The 16337-nt window shown below is 39.5% G+C and overlaps 1 protein-coding gene across 8 annotated transcripts in view; it reads right to left on the bottom strand.

Moving 5' to 3' along the window:
* The window catches only part of ALS2 (alsin Rho guanine nucleotide exchange factor ALS2), an 86358-nt gene extending 72446 nt beyond the window's left edge, over window positions 1–13912 (bottom strand). For 2 of the 8 annotated variants that reach the window (XM_060152324.1, XM_060152325.1), the window contains exons 1-2: window positions 13448–13882; window positions 12088–12150 (exon numbers count right to left, since the gene is read on the bottom strand). The gene's annotated coding sequence lies outside the window, so the exon portion shown is untranslated. Of the gene's footprint in view, window positions 1–11410; window positions 11486–12087; window positions 12151–13447 lie in introns of all 8 variants that reach the window. The other 6 variants (XM_060152317.1, XM_060152323.1, XM_060152319.1 and 3 more) reach the window with 5 other exon arrangements.
* Between the last annotated feature and the right edge of the window lie 2425 nt (window positions 13913–16337).

The raw sequence follows: 16337 nt of genomic DNA, 5'->3' as shown, positions 1-16337 counted from the left end.
CCCATATATATGCTGTCTAGAAGAGGCCCACTTCACACCTAGGGACACATTCAGACTGAAAGTGAGGGGATGGAAAAAGATACTCCATGCAAATGGAAATCAAAAGAAAGCTGGAGTAGCAATACTCATATCAGATAAAATGGACTTTAAAATAAAGAATGTTACAAGACAAGGAAGGACACTACATAATGATCAAGGGATCAATCCAAGAAGAAAATATAACAATTATAAATATATATGCACCCAACATAGGAGCACCTCAATACATAAGGCAACTGCTAACAGCTATAAAAGAGAAAATCGACAGTAACACAATAATAATGGGGGACTTTAACACCTCACTTACACCAATGGACAGATCATCCAAACAGAAAATTAATAAGGAAACACAAGCTTTAAATGACACAATAGACCAGATAGATTTAATTGATATTTATAGGACATTCCATCCAAAAACAGCAGATTACACTTTCTTCTCAAGTGCGCACGGAATATTCTCCAGGATAGATCACATCCTGGGTCACAAATCAAGCCTCAGTAAATTTAAGAAAACTGAAATCATAGCAAGCATCTTTTCTGACCACAATGCTATGAGATTAGAAATAAATTACAGGGGAAAAAACGTTAAAAAACACAAACACATGGAGGCTAAACAATACGTTACTAAATAACCAAGAGGTCACTGAAGAAATCAAAGAGGAAATCAGAAGATACCTAGAGACAAATGACAATGAAAACACGATGATCCAAAACCTATGGGATGCAGCAAAAGCAGTTCTAAGAGGGAAGTTTACAGCTATACAAGCCTACCTCAAGAAACAAGAAAAATCTCAAATAAACAATCTAACCTTACACCTGAAGGAACCAGAGAAAGAAGAACAAACAAAATCCAAAGTTAGCAGAAGGAAAGAAATCATAAAGCTCAGAGCAGAAATAAATGAAATAGAAACAAAGAAAACAATAGCAAAGATCAATAAAACTAAAAGCTGGTTCTTTGAGAAGATAAACAAAATTGATAAACCACTGGCCAGACTCATCAAGAAAAAGGAGAGGACTCAAATCAATAAAATTAGAAATGAAAAAAGAGAAGTTACAACAGACACCGTAGAAATACAAAGCATTCTAAGAGACTACTACAAGCAACTCTATGCCAATAAAATGGACAACCTGGAAGAAATGGACAAATTCTTAGAAAGGTGTAACCTTCCCAGACTGAACCAGGAAGAAACAGAAAATATGAACAGACCAATCACAAGTAATGAAATTGAAACTGTGATTAAAAATCTTCCAACAAACAGAAGTCCAGGACCAGATGGCTTCACAGGTGAATTCTATCAAACATTTAAAGAAGAGCTAACACCCATCCTTCTCAAATTCCTCCAAAAAATTGCGGAGGAAGGAACACTCCCAAACTCATTGTATGAGGCCACCATCACCCCGATACCAAAACCAGACAAAGATACTACAAAAAAAGAAAATTACAGACCAATATCACTGATGAATATAGATGCAAAAATCCTGAACAAAATACTAGCAAACAGAATCCAACAACACGTTAAAAGGATCATACACCACGATCAAGTGGGATTTATCCCAGGGATGCAAGGATTCTTCAATATAAGCAAATCCATCAATGTGATACAGCATATTAACAAACTCAAGAAGAAAAACCATATGATCATTTCAATAGATGCCAAAAAAGCTTTTGACAAAATTCAACACCCATTTATGAAAAAAACTCTCCAGAAAGTGGGCAGAGTGGGAACCTACCTCAACATAATAAAGGCCATGTACGGCAAACCCACAGCAAACATCATTCTCAATGGTGAAAAACTGAGAGCATTTCCCCTAAGATCAGGAACAAGACAAGGATGTCCACTCTCGCCACTATTATTCAACATAGTTTTGGAAGTCCTAGCCACGGCAATCAGAGAAGAAAAAGAAATAAAAGGATATAAATTGGAAAAGAAGAAGTAAAACTGTCACTGGTTGCAGATGACATGATACTATACATAGACAATCCTAAAAATGCCACCAGAAAACTACTAGAGCTAATCAATGAATTCAGTAAAGCTGCAGGATACAAAATTAATGCACAGAAATCTCTTGCATTCCTATACACTAATGATGAAAAATCTGTAGGAGAAATTAAGGAAACACTGCCATTTACCATTGCAACAAAAAGAATAAAATACCTAGGAATAAACCTACCTAGGGAGACAAAATATCTGTATGCAGAAAACTATAAGACATTAATGAAAGAAATTAAAGATGATACCAACAGATGGAGAGATATACCATGTTCTTGGATTGGAAGAATCAATATTGCGAAAATGACTATACTGCCCAAAGCAATCTACAGATTCAATGCAATCACTATCAAATTAACAATGGCAGTTTCTACAGAACTAGAACAAATCATCTCAAAATTTGTATGGAGACACAAAAGACCCCGAATAGCCAAAGCAGTCTTGAGGGAGAAAAACGGAGCTGGAGGAATCAGACTCCCTGACTTCAGACTATACTACAAAGCTACAGTAATCTAGACAATATGGTACTGGCACAAAAACAGAAACATAGATCAATGGAACAAGACAGAAAGCCCAGAGATAAACCCACACACCTATGGTCAACTAATCTATGACAAAGGAGGCAAGGATATACAATGGAGAAAAGACAGTCTCTTCAATAAGTGGTGCTGGGAAAATTGGACAGCTACATGTAAAAGAATGAAATTAGAACACTCCCTAACACCATACACAAAAATAAGCTCAAAATGGATTCGAGACCTAAATGTAAGAATAGACACTATAAAACTCTTAGAGGAAAACACAGGAAGAACACCCTTTGACATAAATCACAGCAAGATCTTTTTTGATGCACCTCCTAGAATAATGGAAATAAAAACAAAAATAAGCAAATGGGACCTAATGAAACTTAAAAGCTTTGTACAGCAAAGGAAACTACAAAGAAGACAAAAAGACAACCCTCAGTATGGGAGAAAATATTTGCAAATGAATCAACAGAGGATTTATCTCCAAAATATATACACAGCTCATGCAGCTCAATATTAAAAAAACAAACTACCCAATCCAAAAATGGGCAGAAGACCTAAATAGCCATTTCTCTAAAGAAGACATACAGATGGCCAAGAAGCACATGAAAAGCTGCTCAACATCACTAATTATTAGAGAAATGTAAATCAAAACTACAACGAGGTATCACCTCACACCAGCTAGAATGGGCATCATCAGAAAATCTACAAACAACAAATGCTGGAGAGGGTGTGGAAAAAAGGGAACCCTCTTGCACTGTTGGTGGGAATGTAAATTGATACAGCCACTATGGAGAACAGTATGGAGATTCCTTAGAAAACTAAAAATAGAATTACCATACAACCCAGCAATCCCACTACTGGGCATATACCCAGAGAAAACCATAATTCAAAAAGACACATGCACCCCAATGTTCATCGCAGCACTATTTACAAGAGCAGGTCATGGAAGCAACCTAAATGCCCATCCACAGATGAATGGATAAAGAAGATGTGGTACATATATACAATGGCATATTACTCAGCCATAAAAAGGAACGAAATTGGGTCATTTGTTGATACGTGGATGGATCTAGAGACTGTCATACAGAGTGAAGTTAAGTCAGAAAGAGAAAAACAAATATCGTATATTAATGCACATATGTGGAACCTCGAAAAATGGTACAGATGAACTGGTTTGGAGGGCAGAAATAGAGACACAGATGTAGAGAAACAAACGTATGGACATCAAGGCGGGAAGTGTCGTGGGTAGGGGTGGTGGTGGTGGTGGTGTGATGAATTGGGAGATTGGGACTGACATGTATACACTGATGTGTATAAAACTGATGACTAATAAGAACCTGCTGTATAAAATAAATAAATGAAGTGGAAGAGAGAGGCAGAGGAGAGCTTGAGAAAGAGAGGTGATGATAACAAGCTGTGTCAGAGAGCTGCTAAATTGCTGGCTTTGAAGATGGGAGGGGGCAGCCATAAGCCAAAGAATGTAGGTGGCCTCTAGAAGCTGGAAGAGGCAAGGAAACGAATTCTCTCCTAGAGCCTCCAGAAAAAAACACAGCCCTGCTGACATCTTGATTTTAACCCAGCGAGACTTGTGTCCGATTTTTAACCTAAAGAACTCCAAGATGATAAATTTGTGTTATTTTAGGCACTGAGTTTACAGCAATGCTACAAGCAGCAACAGAAAGCTAGTACACTATTTCACACACATCTTTCTTTATCGATATTTATAGATCGAATTTTGTTTTAATGGTGTTTAATATACTTGACTTCTCCTAAGAAGACACGTGTGCCTGAAATTCAGATACAGCAATGAGAAAAAAGGAAATGACTGGTAAGGAAACATAACTAAAAAGGAATATTGCACCCAAATGTGGGAAGCTTATATTATAAAGTTTTACCTCACATACTTAAAATATGCAGCATTTACCGAATCCAGTTAATCTAACATTCTTCCTCAATTATGTATCCAAACAGAAAAAGTACACCAAAAAATTTGTTTTCCTAGTATTTTTATAATCCCCTCTCTGAGAAATCTACAAGACTTGCCTCACATTCAAAAAGCATTTAAACTTGCTTATGTACTTCCACTGCTATCAGTTTTAACTGTTATAAAATTGCCTAATCATGGGGCTTCTTCTGGGGATATTTCTCCCCAGATGAGCTTTGGGGGTCAGGATCCCTGTACTTTGCTTCTTTTCTTCTGTTATAGTAACTTTCCCTCATAGCCTTTATTATATTAACTGGCTCTGATACAGAAGCTGTGTGATATTTACAGAGTCAGAAAATGTGGGGTCCTCTTGTACCTCACATGGCCTTTCCAGAGATCAATGGCATCTGTAAAAGGAGCAAACTAGACTGTAGCATCCCCTCCAACTATTAAGTACTATGAACCACAGAACAAAGATGCATTCATTTTAAAGTATATCACTCTACACTTCAAATTATCTCCTTCACAGTGAAATGTAAAGTAATTAAACTCTCAGATGACCCTTTAAAACAAAAAGCTTGGTCCTTAATGAGTTGATTCCACTTTTAGATCCCGGTGGATACACACCCTCCTGCTACATTTAACAGAGAAATAAGCTATCCTGTACATGCAGAGAATATGGTTTTAATTCCATGATCTGGGAGTGCCCTAAAAAAAAATAATAATCTGGTCTAGATGTTCTAATTATTGCTAGAAAGAAAAGCTACTACTATGGGTCCATGATACCGTAACCAGAAATCTAAACTCCAAAAAACTCTGAAAACTCAAAGTTTTTTCATTTAAGTCTTTTGGTGGCAAAATCTAATCTGACCTGAACTCATCCAAGAGCAAAACCAACATGAACTAATGTGATGCTATTTAGTTTTTACCCCTTTAGTGTACATCTTCATCTGTCACAGAAATATTAATATGATTGTAGGGTGGTACCAAAGGTCCCACGAAAAGTGTTATATAATATATGGTTTATGCACCTTATTCTAAAGATCAGAAAAACTCTGAATTCCAAAACATGCCTTGCCCCAAGGGTTTCAAGTAAGGGACTGGGAACCTGTATTCTAAAACAACTATCATTTTCCGTAGGGGTCCTCAACTTTTTAATGGCAATGATTTACGTCACTTGTTTTAAAAGTTTTAAGTCCATTTTATAGTGAACATACTCACACAGAGTGCCCAAATGAATTCTGTAAGAAATATCCTCCCTGCAAATACTCACTTGGCTCATCTTAGTGGAGGAAGGAAGCCTGGGCTCTTTAATTTCATACAAGACTACCAATTTGGTGGAAAGATGTAAATAATGAGAGAGGTGCTGTGTCCTAGAACAACTAGGACTTAGTGATGTATTAGACATAAGTGGGGGATAAAGGAGAAGGAGGTATCAAAAATGACCTCTAATTTCTCCCTTGAACAACTGTGTAGTGGTACCATTTACTGAAATGAGGAAGAGTGAGAGGGTAGGATTCTGAAGTGGAAGGTAAGATTCTCATAAGACAAGATATTTTTATAAGTTCAAGATGCCTGTGAGAAATCCAAGAATACATGTCAAGTGAGCAGCTGAATATGTGAGTATGGAGTTCAGAAGAAAGGTCTCAACTATTGACATAAACTTGGGAAGGCATATGGATAATATCTGAAATCAAGGCAATGGATAGTATCACTGGAGTGTGTGTTAAGAGAAAAGGGAGGCACAGAATCAAGCTGTTAAGTTACTCGGATAGGATGAGCAACAAGCAAAGACTGAGGTGAGAAGTGGCCTGAGAGGTAGAACAAACAAGAGTCTGATGTGGGCACACGAAGCAAAGCAGAGCGTGTTTCCAGCAGGAATGACGGGTCAACACGGCTGGGCTCTCAGCTGGGGACTGAAAACCAGATTGCAGCAGGCTGACTATAAATGGCAGGTGAGGACATGAAAATAAAGTTGGTGTAAATGATGCTTTTAAAAAATACTGAAATGGCAAACAGAAATGGAGAAGCAGGTGGACAGAAACATGAAGATCAAGGGTGTAATTTTGGGGGGTGTGGGAAGATGAGAGACAGCTGAACATGTTTGTAGGACAATGACATGGATCCAGACCAAAATCCTGGACAAAAGTGGAAGAGGATGGCGTCCGGAACACGCATGCAGTGGGACTGGTCTTTCACAAGAGAAAGGGTCTACATTTTAAAAAGAAACAAAACAACAGGTACAGATACAGGCAGGATTATAGATTTTGTGGTGGGAGGATAAGAGTCCCACATGATGGCACCTGTAAGTGACTAGGACTTCACAGTATGTGTGCTATGTTTTCTAATCTCACACCTGGTTCCATTCATTCTGTCTCTTTATTTTATTTTGCCACATTTACACATTTCTGTAAACTGCCTTTTAGGAACAAGGCAGAATATAAATAAAAATTTTAAAATATGAAACAGAAATGTGTTAATGGACTAGTATTCCAAATGCAAAAAGAAAATTAAATCATGTAGCATTCTATGTATACACATCTAGTAAACTTTATTCTCTGGACAAAGTCCTTTTCCCTTAATAATTTAGTAAAAGTTAGTATATTAACTTTAATTAAATTTCAGCAACTAAAACCACATGTAGTTTTCTCACCTACTGTACTCCAGGTATGGAACTAATATAAAACTTCCACGGAAGCCAAAAACATCTTATGCTCTATTATATCCCAGCTGCTTAATATAGTCCTGACATACAACAAGTACTCAATAAATACCTGTAGACAGACTAGGCCTATATAAATCAACAAGTTCCTACCCTTAAGGCATTTACATACCAGTATGTTCTATCTTTCTGACTAGAATGATGGCTCTAAGTAGACAGTGCCCTCAAGGCATAAGAAAGCTAACTTACCACTAGCAAAGCTGGGCCCTTCTACTCTTAGTCTCCTGTCTCATTTATTGGTTTAAAATAAGTGTACTGATTAAAATAGTGAAATAATAGCAATAATTATAATTATAAGAGTAATGATATTACTGTTTAGAATGACAAGACATTAAGATAGGAAGACAATAAAAATAATAATAAAGGAGCAAACTGTATCATAATGCCTTGAAAAGAATTTGGACATAGAGTGAATCTGACATAAAATTACTACAGATTTCATGCAGTCATTTACACTTTCTCTTTAAAGTCTGAGTTAGTTGTGTTTTATTACAATGTAGTAAACCAGAGTTTATACTGTGAATGCAGTAAACAATAATTGAAGACCCTATGGAATTTTACACATGGTAAATGCTTAATAAATATTTGCTTTTAGAGGCTCAGTCTATGTTTACACATGGATTAAGGCAACTTTTGACTCAAACACCTGATTTACAACTAATCTGTACACCAACAACTGCTACTTCCTGGATATCCTGCCACTCTAGCCTTAACCCACCACCGCCGAAGGTTGAGGAACACTCACCTTGCACCTAAGGCTTGACAAACCAACCACCATCAAAGGGGGAGGCCACTTCAAATCCTAGCCCTCTCAGCCTGAAATGCTGCACTGGAGGCACTGCCTAATACCACTATGGGAGCTGACCAACCCCTTAAATCCTGACCGACAGTTCAGGAGTTCAGTAAATTAATGCATTAAATAAAGTCAGTAGGCTGGCCTAGACAGTACTTATTATTTATCATGTTGTTACTAATGGGATAATGCACTTAAGTCATTGATTCAAAATATATTATAAACTCCTGGAGGTCAGAAACCATGACTTATTCATCGGTACATTCTTGTACCCATGGTAACCACTAGGTATAAGCTGGCTACGCATAAGTGAGTCCTCAGTGGAAGACAACCCTCGATCTTAAGTTCCAGTCCACAGACTTCCAAATGATTAGAAGGTTTCCACCAGTCCACGGACTTCCAAATGATTAGAAGGTTTCCATGCCTGTTATAAAAGTCAATGTCTGACATGAAAGGAAAGTGTCTTCTCATAATAGAAACTCTCATACATAATTTGCTAATGGTACTTCCTAACAAGGAAGATACTTTTATTTCATGTCACTTCACAGATGTTAGACAACTAGGAAAGAACAGTCCCTTTCTCCTTAGTACATGGAGACTGTTTCTGGACAATCAGGGACACTAAGGCTTCATAGTCTCTTTCTCTTTTTACTACTTATTTTTTTTATGGCCTGCTAATTTCACCCTGAAACCTACTAAAACGACACTCTTCTGATTGTTGAGAATCTTCTAAAATGGATATTACTCATGGGAGAGGGGGATAAACATGGTAAAAGAAACACCCAGCAAATACCCATTTAGCTCCTTTTTGCACCCACTGCCTATCTCTTTAAAATGCATTTTCTGTAAATACTAAATTCCCATGAAACATTCTGATAAATATTATAATACCAGCAACTGAATTTCAAATTCCCAGGTACTGCAACCATTTATGCCTATTATTATTTGATAGCATATAATTTCTGATCTAAATTATTCCTTTAATACTTTGCTACTATTCTTTTACTAAAATGGCTACTTTTTTTAAAAAGGCAATATTACAGAAACACAGTTCAAAGTATGTTGGCTTATTTTACCAATCAATAATATCCAGTGCTTAAGGTCAACAAGGGGCCACATAACTGAACAGGGAGTACACATGTCAAAATATACTGCTCTGGAGATATAAGTTTCACTTAGAGTATTTTGAAAGTGCTAATAACAGGTATTCTTGATTAGGAATGAAAATGTTGTTTTTAAATGTGTGAGTCATATTAGAGATCAGCTATTAAATTCACTATTTGTTACTCAACCATTTAACACATTGTCGTCATGTTTACTTATCAATACCTGTAGAAAGAGCATTATTTTGTTTGAGCAATAACTAGGACACTTGTATTCACAGTATAAAACTCAGGTTTACTAGAATGTAATAAAATTTAACCAATGAAAACTTTAAAAAAGTGTTAATGACTACACGATATCTGCAGTAATTTTGTGTTTTTTTTAACATTTAAATATTTATTTATTTTTTTGGCTGTGCAGGGTCTTAGTTGCGGCATGCGGGATCTAGTTTTCTGACCAGAGATCAAACCCGGGCCCCCTGCATTGGGATTGCGGAGTCTTAACGCTGGACCACCAGGGAAGTCCCTCCGCAGTAATTCTGTATGTGAGTCACTCCGTCAAATTCCTTACAGGGCTTTATGATACAATGCACTCCCCTATACTTTGAGAGTTCGTGATCAGTACATGCCTGCACTTCTCAAGAGTCTCTAGAATTTAAATTCCCCTGCAGCCTTTCAAGAAGGATCATTCCTCATATCCTAAGGCAAGCATCTTCCCAGGAGCACAAGTCAAACAGAAAAGTCTGTCTCCTCTCTTTAGAAAAGCTTTACATAGTGGAGCTGCATTGGCACATTCTTTTCACCGCGGGGAGAGAAGCTACAAAGTAAAAAAAAAAGAAAGCATATCGGGAGAGAGCCCCGATTATATATAAAAATTCTAAGGTGCTAGTTTCACAAACTATCTTAACCATTCACAAATCTGTAAAAACATTAATAATAATAATGTACAAATCCATGTACCCATCATTGAGTTTTAACAAATATTAACATATTTTCATATTTGCTTAAGCTCCCTTTAAAATAGAAGAAAAAGTTATACGTAGATTTGGGACTTCCCTGGTGGTGCAGTGGTTAAGAATCTGCCTGCCAAGGCAGGGGTTAAGGGTTTGAGCCCTGGTCCGGGAAGATCCCACATGCCGCGGAGCAACTAAGCCTGTGCGCAACAACTACTGAGCCTGCGCTCTGGAGCCCACGAGCCACAACTACTGAGCCCACGTGCCACAACTACTGAAGCCCACGTGCCTAGAGCCCGTGCTCTGCAACAAGAGAAGCCACCGCAATGACAAGCCCACGCACTGCAATGAAGAGTAGCCCCCGCTCGCCGCAACTTAGAGAAGTCCTGCGCACAGCAACGAAGACCCAACGCAGCCAAAAATAAATAAAATAAAATAAATTTTTTTAAAAAAGCTATACATAGATTTGAAGGAGCTCTACCCAAACCTTCCTTCTCCAGAGTTACCCACTATTCCTAAAGTTAATGTGTCTTATTTCCATGTATATTCTTATACGTTTATGTACTCTCACTAGATACATACATATCAATAAACAGTAATATGCTATATTGTTTCAAAACTCTACATAAATGCATAATACAGTATTCATATATCCTTTGGCAACTTGCGTTTTTTTTTTTTTTGTGGTACGCGGGCCTCTCACTGTTGTGGCCTCTCCCGTTGCGGAGCACAGGCTCCGGACGCGCAGGCTCAGCGGCCATGGCTCACGGGCCCAGCTGCTCCGCGGCAGGTGGGATCTTCCCAGACCGGGGCTCGAGCCCGTGTCCCCTGCATCGTCAGGCGGACTCTCAACCACTGCGCCACCAGGGAAGCCCAGCAACTTGCTTTTTTTACTCAATATTATGTACTTGAAATATGTATCCATGTTATAAACAAAGATCTAGTTTATTCATTTTTACCAAGGGATAGTATTCCATTGCATGAATAAACCATAGTTTATCCATTTCCCTACTAAAGTACAGCTGGATTGGTCTACTTTATCACTATTTTAAGAGCTGCTATAATCATCTTTGTTAGATGTTTGCTTGGGCAATTGCTCCAATTTTAGTTAAGAATTCAGCTCAACAAAAATTCAGGTTGCGGAAGAAAAGAACCCTTAGAATGAAAGTAAATTCACCCAGATCCCATTGACCCAGTCTTTTTTTTCCATAGGAGTTGAGAAAACTGTACATTTTTCTTCAAAACCAAACTGTATGAACTGCACAATAAAAGAGTAAGTCTACAAGAGCCCCCAAAAGTACTCAATACATCTCTGATTTGAATATTTCTGCTCTATTCACGTGGATCAATTAATTCACCTATGTTCAGCTCTTCTGTCACTTGTGTGATGCTGGCAAACATCAAGACAGAATGTAAAGATGGCACCATTACATCTATAGACGAACGGGAAACGGGGATAGGAAAATAAATGTAATGCTAAAAAGGACCACGTCATAATTGGTTGCTATTTTATTTGTGGTTACCGCGCATTTTCTTAAGGACTGATATCCTTAAGAAATCTACTTCCTTATAACTGATGACTGAATTAATTGGTCATTTATGAAAAGTTAAAAGAAAAAATATGTTTAAAAAAAACTCTACCAGAAATATCTATATCCCTAATACCGTTAGAGTATGTGGTAGGTTTAATTCCACAAAGTTATTTAAATCCTCACAGCATTCCTCTGAGTGTCGGAGAAAAGGGCTCAACCTCACACTACATCAAAGCAAGCCTTCTTTTACACCAGCTCAAAAATCACCACTCTCTACCTTTCTTCCTAGTTTTTTCAACTCATACCTTACCTAGTCTCATATTAATAAAGAATTATAAAAGGTTTTTACAAGTCAGTCATATTCTTTGGAAATACCTTTAGAATGGATCCAGCAATACTGCATTTAACCCATGTTTTTCATGAAAATGTGTAAGATTGATAGTACTCTTCCCATCTAATCACATGAAAACTAAAATCAGTTCTCAGTGAGGTTGTTACCATACCTTTTGCTTCTTTGACAGTCAAAATGCCCGAAGTAAGTCAATGACAACCTAAGTTCTGAAAGGCTGAAATATGGAGAAAAGGGATTCCAGTTCACATTGCATAAATCAACTTAAAAAATAAGGGGCTCACATAATGCCAACTTAAATCCCCCCCACACAAATTACGTGTTTGGTTCTTTATGTTCTGCATCATCTTTTCAAATTTTAATATTGTGAAACAGCTTCTAACATTTCTTGCTATAGCTATGAATCTTAAGTCTGCCAATACTAGTCATTGTTTGCAAACTAAGTAATAAATTTAAACTAGGTATAGATTCCATCAGCATTTTAGGTTCTAATGGAACACATTAAAGGTTCTAATGGAACACCAAAGTTACTATAGACCAACCTGAAATCATAATTTCTCTAAATATACCCCTATATCATAAACCTATCTGGAAACTATCCCTTGATTTTTAAAAGTAAACTATAGTTCTTTTCTAAAAAAATATTCAGTTCTCTTTCACATCATTTAGAAAACAGTGAGTCAGTGGATCATGATGTAGTGGAAAAGGAAATGACTTATAAAAATGGCTAATATGTATTGAATATCTACATACAGTGCCAAGCACTGTAAAAAAAATATGATACATGAACCATTACATGTAAAGGTAACTTATGAGGAAGGTACTTTTATACCCGATTCAGAGATAAGGAAATGGAGGCAGATAAGTAACTTGCCCAAACTCAAAGATGTAAGTGTATGTGACTCGAGGTATGCTCAGGTCTAAAGCACTTCACCACTATGCTTGTATTATCAAGATTAAAATACTGTAATCTACTGCAAGAGCAAATTTTTCACTCCTTAAATTCTTAATTTTATTCTTTAAAGCCTTTTAAAGAACCTTTACAGCCACCAACAAATCCAAAAGGCAACAGACTAAGGATCTGCGTTTGTGTTCAACAGTGATTTCCTTTTCCATTCTAAACCAAAAGGAGAATACTCTACTTGGATAAGCCACTTCAGCCCGTGTGCTTTTCCTCTTCCCTCATCAACAAAGACCTAAGCAGTACAACACTTCGGCGAACCTACACTTGTCTGTCTCCAAAGTAGCCCTATTACACAGAGGACCAACACCACCGTCAGGACCATTTCCTTACGACAGCCCCTATGTTATTCTGTTCCTATCTTCACTTCTCAAAAGAACTTAACCACCCTCTGCTGGATAACTTGACACGACAAAGGACTAAGGCTAAACTACTAATGCTTAATATCAAAGTCATTTTCTTTTTCCACAACCGCCTTTTCAAGCCAGCAAAACTCTCGGTTCACTCTCCACCGCGATCTGCATCTAGGAACAAACCCACCTGGGACACTCACCAAGGTTCGCCGCCAGGGACCCTGGTTTATCTGGTCGGCGCCTAGAGTGGGCATTCAATAAATCCTCCTGAATGAATTGGTGGAAGGCAGGGTGGGGGGAGGCGGGAAGGGGGGCGCGAAGGAATTTCACGACCCTGAGATCTCTGCAGTGGCGCCCGGTCTGGGGAGGAGGAACCGGGGCGACTGGGAGAACCTGGAGCCGCTGGGTGCTCCTCGACAGGCAGGTCTGTTGGTCGGACGCTGGCTTGGGAAGACGCGGGCGCCGTCTCCGTGAGTCTCCGCAGCGCGCTCCCGGGCCTCGGCCTGCGCCTCCGCCTTTCTCCCGGACCCCGGCGTCCCGCACGCTGGAGGCCCCGGCCGATCAGCCCTCCGAAGCCACGGGCCAACCCAGGACCCGCGCTCGCTCACCTGCCGCTCCCGCTACAGCACCCCGGTCTGCAACCGGCGCGAGCCTGGCAGTCCCGCGGGCCCGTGAGATCAGCTGATTCACGGGGGGCGGGGCTTCTGGGCAGGGGCTGGGCGGCGAGCGAGTGTGAAGGCCGGAGATCACTCCCGACGTAGGTGGGGTTAGATGCCAACGGAGTCTGGTAGGGATCAAAATTACTAAAGGGGCGTTAGGCACCGCGGGCAACGTTCCCGAGATACTGCCTTTCCCTTAGGACCAGGCAGAGCCACGACTCCTAAGATGCACTTGGGCAATGACGTAACGTGGCGTCGCCAGGGCCTAACTACGAGCGGTTCCATGGTAACGGTGAGGAGAGTGGTTGGGAGCTGCAGTCATTTTGCTGCTACCTCAGACTGCTGTAGTCCGAAGGGTAAGTTCGTTACTCTTGACAGTGAAAAGGCTAAAATGTCTTCAGACTGCTTCTATAGACTGTACCCTAATGGTAGTCACTTCCTCCCCCGAGAATGACGTCATCGCCAGGCGGCTGGGATTGGCGCTAGTATCCGCACTTTTTACTACTTCGTTGCAACCCCGAAGGATGGAGTGTGGTAAGAGGAAATGAGTTGGCCTCTCCTGTGATCCCCACTGAGCTCTCCCGTATGCAATCTGAGTAACGCCAGTTTGCTCAGCACACAGTTTCACGACTGTCTGCTTGTTGCAGTCACAGCCCCACCACGACTCAGCTCGCGCCCCCTAAGTCCCCTCGTGAAGATTTTCCCGAGACGCCACTCATGACAGTGGGTGCAAACTCTACTGCTGGGCAGTGTGCCATCGCTGGACCTGTAAACCTGTATTCAGATCATCAGCGAAAGATGTGCAGTCAGGGTCTGAAACTCCTGTGCATAAATGGTCTATTAAGTTCACCAACATCCTCAACTCGATTGCCTCCTTGATCCTCCATCACCTGCAAAACCGTTAGTTTACAACAGTTCAACCAACCTTGTACACTCTTGCACCAGTGCTGGAAAAAACATAACCCTGAGGATTGGTACCACTGCAGACCAAGGGTGTCCAACTTCAGTCAGGACTACCATGTGGCCAGGCAATCTTGTTAAGCCCCAAATTGTCCGTAACACATTGCTATTCAGAATTTCTCCTATCCCTATCCCCTGTTCTTCCCAGCCCATACACTCTCCTAACTTTTTACTGAACTCTACCCACCCACCCTCTTTGGTAAAAATTAAAAAAAAATAAACTTTGCCTCCTACATTTCTAAGGAAAATGAGACCCCCCCAGGGATGAATTTCCTTAACTCCCAGCAGCCGCTATCACAAAGCCTACCTGCAGCCCCAGCCTTCCTTTCCTTCGCCCTCTTTCTCCTTAGAAGTGTTCTGGCCTCTCAAGGTTAATCCCTTCCAATCCACTTAGAGGCTTGCTCCATTACTTATCGCTTCTCTTTTGTGTATTTTCAACCTCCCTGTCTCTTGTTACTCTTACTGCTAAGGATATGAGCCTGTTCCTGCATATCCATCTTTAATTTCTTTTTCCTTTGTCCTCCTTTCTTTTACTTTCTGACCTCCCAATCTTCCTCCTTCCAATCTGCAGTCTCTGCTTTTTCAGGTCTACTGAAACCAGTAACCACCTTCTAATTTTGAAAGCTAATGATACATTCTAAGAATGGAACCATTCTATGCAACCATTTAAAAGAAGGAGAATGCTCTGTATGTATTGATGTGGAATGATCTGGAAGTTAGGTTAAGAGAAAAAATGCTAGATGCTGAATCATGTGAATTGTATTCTACCAGTTACATGTTATGTATGTCTTTTCACAGGAAGAGAAAGAGAGGATATATATCCTTGTCTTTGTATATTCATATCTTGGCTCTGACAGGATGCATTAAAGTGACTGACACTGGGGAGGAAAATTGGGAACAAAGGTAGGAAAAAAACACACTTTTCACTCTATGCCATATTGCACTGTTTGAACTTGTAACTTTACAAATATAGTTTGAATATGCTTTTTTAAACTTATTTTTAAAGCTTTTAAATCTAAAAAAAAAGGTACAATTTTCATTCTTATCTTCCTTTCCCTCTTTTCCTCCTTGTTTTCTGGGATACATTCCTTCTGGGTTTTCTCCTACTCCTCAGACCTTTCCTTTACATTTCAGACTCTTTCTTTCACTTGTCCCTTATATACATGGACTAAATAAATATTTATTGCACACCTATTATGTGCCAGGCACTGTTCTAAGCACTAGAGAGACACAACAATTAGCAAAACAGATAAGAGTGCCTCCTCTCATGGAACTTGCACTCTGTTGATGTGGAAGATAGTCTCCAACGATGGCCACCATCAGTTCCCCCTTCATGTATAGAAATGCCACTCTTGACATCAAGAGATGCAGTCTATAGCCTTTTCCCCTGAATATGGGCTAGCCTATGGTTGTTTTCCCAACTAATAAAACGTGACAGAAATGAAGTTCTGATACTTCTGAATCAAGGCCT

This window comes from Lagenorhynchus albirostris, chromosome 6, assembly GCF_949774975.1.
Source record: "Lagenorhynchus albirostris chromosome 6, mLagAlb1.1, whole genome shotgun sequence".
Classification (NCBI taxonomy): domain Eukaryota; kingdom Metazoa; phylum Chordata; class Mammalia; order Artiodactyla; family Delphinidae; genus Lagenorhynchus; species Lagenorhynchus albirostris.
Note: the sequence above shows the minus strand (reverse complement) of the source record. Positions and strands in the feature narration are given on the sequence as shown.